Source organism: Hordeum vulgare, chromosome 3H (assembly GCF_904849725.1).
Source record: "Hordeum vulgare subsp. vulgare chromosome 3H, MorexV3_pseudomolecules_assembly, whole genome shotgun sequence".
Taxonomy (NCBI): Eukaryota; Viridiplantae; Streptophyta; class Magnoliopsida; order Poales; family Poaceae; genus Hordeum; species Hordeum vulgare.
In genome coordinates this window covers 198,657,187-198,661,747 of record NC_058520.1, presented here as the reverse complement: position 1 = coordinate 198,661,747, position 4,561 = coordinate 198,657,187, and positions in this window count along the sequence as shown.

The window sequence follows — 4,561 nt, the reverse complement described above, 5'->3', positions numbered from 1 at the left end:
ACTTGCACATAGCCAGAAAACCTTGACTATCATTGATAAACTGGCTAGCCAACTAGAGGCTTGCTAGGGACATTGTTTTTCTATGTATCCACACATGTATCTATGTTTTCATTCAATACAATTATAGCATGGATAATAAACGATTATCTTTAAACAGGAAATATAATAATAACTATTTATCATTGCCTCTAGGACATATTTCCAACAACACCACAATCTTCGACGCTACTAAGTGCAGTCGTGCAAGACCCTCATGTTCAAGACCTCCTTCGCAAGAGTACGACTAGCGAGAGAGCTGCTTCTAGAGAGGAGGCCAAGCTGGCTCAACTTGAAGTGGACTTGAGGACTGTGATGATTGTGATCCCGTGGTGACCCGCTTGAGTTTCACGCTCGAACTTCTAGAGACGAAGGCCAAAAAAATGCACAGCCAAAAGCCTCGATGAGCATTTGAAGTATCTACATAATAAAGTTCTTCCCGCGGGGAACATGTGTCCTAGTAGTGTTGAGGAGGCCAAGAAAATCGTTTTCCCTTTTGATTCACCGCACATTAGGTACCACGGATGCATCAACGATTGAATCATTTATCGGGGGGGGGGGGGGCACACGGAAAAAACCAACTATCTAGTGTGCAATGCTTCTCGATAGAAGAAGGCGGGAAAGAAAGCTCCTCAGAAAGTTGTATGGTACTTTCCAATCACTCCCCGTCTGCAGTGGTATTTCGTAGATCGTGAGGAAGCAAAGGTCATGCGCTGGCACACGGAGAGGAAGAAGCCCGACGATGGAGATGATCCGAGGATGAGACACCTCGTAGATGGTAGCCAGTGGAGAGCATTCAACATCGTATATGGATTTGCTAAAGAAGATCGAAGGAACATCTAGCTTGGTGTGAGTACCGATGGCATGAATCCGTTTGGAAACCAGAACACCAACCACAACACATGGCCCGTGTTTGTATGGATGTACAACATCCCCCCATGGAAGTGCATGAAGACAAAGTACATACACATGTGCATGTTGATTCAAGGGTATGAGGAACATCGTCATTTATGTTTACTATTGGTTGCTTTTATTTTGCTAATCATGCCTCTTTGTTTTCTTAAGTACATTATGTTGCATATTATCGTTCAAATCAACAACTCATGATGCAGGTACCTAGATCAGAGATGGCGAAGGACTACTACCACTACTGGAATCCAGTAATTTGCCAACATCCAGTTCTTTGTCTTCTGATGGTTGATGGCAAAGAACCTCTTTGCCGTCAGCTCACTTCAAGCAGATAGTAAAGGGCTGACTGATGGCAAATAGACTATTTGCCATTGGTCAGTGCTTTGACATCTGCCAGTGGACGACAAAGAGACCTAGGGCACACGGCAAACAGGACAGATGGGTCCCACTAGACCTTGGGCATGGCCGAGTCCGACAGAAGGGCTCTTTGTCGTTCGCCTATCCTTTGTCGTCCGCCATGGGGCTCTTTGTCGTCCGGGGGCAGACGGCAAAGGGGGCGTTCCTATAACGGCCGTTCCCCCGGCCCCTCGCTCCACTACCCCCACTCCCCCACTGTCTCTCTCCACCGCGTGCGCGCCTCGTTCCAGCACCATCAGCGGTCGTCCACCCCTCCACCGCCCCCGGTGCCGCCCCTGCGCCGCCCCCTCCCCTCACCCGCCTCGGCGCCGCCCCTTCCCTCACCGGCCCCCGGCGCCACCCCTCCTCTCACTGGCTGCATGCGCCGCCACTCCTCTCACTAGCTGCGGGCGCCGCCTCCTCCCCTCACCCGCCCCCGGCGCCGCCCCCTCGCCTCACCGTCTCCCGGCACCGCCCCTCCTCTCACCGGCTGTGGGTGCCGCCCCCTCCCCTCACCGGATCCTGTTGCCGCCCCCTCCCCTCACCGGCTCCCTGCGCAGGCCCCTCCCCTCACCGGCTCCCGTCGACGCCCCCTCCCCTCACCGGCTTCCGGCGATTCTCTCCCCTCACCGGCTCCTGGTGACGCCCCTCCCCTCACCGGTCGTCCCCCACTCTGATGAGTGCCTCCGGTACCCCTATTTTTTTAGCTTTTTTATTTTAAATTAGATAGTTAATTTTGATTGTTAGTTTATTTTCTCTTTTTCTGTTGAATTAGATAGTTAGTTTTTTATGTTTTTTCATTTAAATTAGATAGTTAGTTTTTTCTGTTAAATTAGATAGTTAGTTTATTAGGTAGAATAGAGTAGATAGGAAAGCAAAAATAGATAGAAAATAAAAAACTTAGAAGAAAATAAGAGAAGAAAAAAACTACAAGAAAAAAGAAGAAGAAGAAGAAAGAGGAGAGGAGGAGAAAGAGAAAGGATAGAAGAAGAAGAAGAAGAGGAGGAGGAGGAGGAGGAGGAAAAAGAAGAAGAAGAAGAAGAAGAAGATGATGATGATCAAGAAGAAGAAGAAGAAGAAGAAGAGAGAGGAGAAGAAGAGAGAAGAGGAAAAAGGAACCCCGACATCCCGCACTGACCCTCGATCCCCGACCCCCGACGCCCAACGCCACTGACCCTCGACCCCCGATGCCATTGACCATCGACCCCTGACCCTCGACCCCCGACGGCACTGACCCCCGACCCCCGGCCCCCGACGTCACTGACCCTCGACCCCCGACCCCTGACACCTCTCCGGTCTCTTGTTGACCGAAAAGACCCCAACCCCCGACGCCAGTGACCCTCGACCCCCGAGGCCACTAACCCTAGACCACAGACGCAACTAACCCTCGACCCCCGACGCGACCGACACCCGACACCATCGACCCTCGACGCCACTAAGCCCCGACCCCCGACACCTCTTCTGCCTACTGTTGAACGAGAAGGTGCGTTTCGGCCTTCTAGAGGCCGACGGGGTCATAGTTTTGTAAATTATGAGTTAGGTCACATATTTTCCGAGTATGTTAATTATAAAAACATCATATTTTTGTTTATCGGGTGAATTTCAATGAGCAGTTGTTCGACGACCTCTACGTGCGTTGGACGAGCTCCGCCCCTGCGTTTGTTGGTGAGCACAAATGACTTCTCCTCCTACCCCTTAACTTGCTCTGTTTCGGTCTTTGTGCCAATTAAACTTGCTAGTTATAGGTTTCTTCAATCATGAGTATGCGTGACCAATATGTGTCTCCCGTTCGAAAGGGCGACATCTATAAATATGCATGTCTTTGCATATTTATAACCGCCATCCTTTCAAATTGTCCAACATTATCCATAGACAGCACGAGTATGTGTAGATTGGGTTTGTTTTCCCGTATGATGTGCCCCGGATCCGATGCGGAATTTCGTCAGTGCCTCCCTGTTGTTGTCGGGTACACATCCTCTCTGTTTATTGCCGAGACGTGTATCAGGAGAACAGCTGGGAGGTGCTGCCGAAATTCTGCATCGCATCTGGAGCAGAGCATGGGAAAACAAACCCAATCTACACATATTCTGGTGGGATTAGGATCTATCTTTACCTATTAGTGTGTAGGTTGCAATGACGTAATAAAACTGACAAACTTGATTAGCGGATGAATATAGATGATGAATTATATATTTATTTCTTGTGCGCTGATGACCCACAAGTATATGGGATCTATAGTAGTCCTTTCGATAAGTAAGAGTGTCGAACCCAACGAGGAGCAGAAGGATCTGACAAGTGGTTTTCAGCAAGGAAGTATGTGCAAGCACTGAAATTGTCGGTAACAAGTAGTTGTGTGCTGAGATGATTCGTAGCAAGCAACAAGTAATAAAAGTAGAAACGATGCAGCAAAGTGGCCCAATCCCTTTTGTAGCAAGGGACAAGTCTGGACAAAGTCTTATAGGAGGAAAAACGCTCCCGAGGAGACACAGGAATTTCTGTCATGCTAGTTTTCATCATGTTCATATGATTCGCGTTCGTTACTTTAATAATTTGATATGTGGGTGACCGGCGATTGGGTACTGCCCTTACTTGGACAAGCATCCCACTTATGATTAACCCCTCTCACAAGCATCCGCAACAACGAAAGAAGAATTAAGACAAAGTCTAACCATAACATTAAACTACTGGATCCAAATTAGCCCCTTACGAAGCAACGCACAAACTAGGGTTTAAGCTTCTGTCACTCTAGCAACCCACCATCTACTTACTACTTCCCAATGCCTTCCTCTAAGCCTAAATAATGGTGAAATGTTATGTAGTCGTCGTTCACATAACACCACTAGAGGAAAAACAACATACAACACATCAAAATATAGAACGAATACCAAATTCACATGACTACTATTATCATGACTTATCCCATGTCCTCAGGAACAAAAGTAACTACTCACAAAGCATAATCATATTCATGACCAGAGAGGTAATGAGTAGCATCAAGGATCTAAACATAAACTCTTCCACCAAGTAATCCAACTAGCATCAACTACAAAGAGTAATTAACACTACTAGCAACCTTACAAGTCACAATCGGAGTCGCGAGACGGAGATTGGTTACAAGTGATGAACTAGGGTTTGGAGATGAGATGGTGTTGATGAAGATGTTGATGGTGATGAGTCCCCTCCAAAGAGAGGAGTGTTGGTGATGACGATGGCGACGATT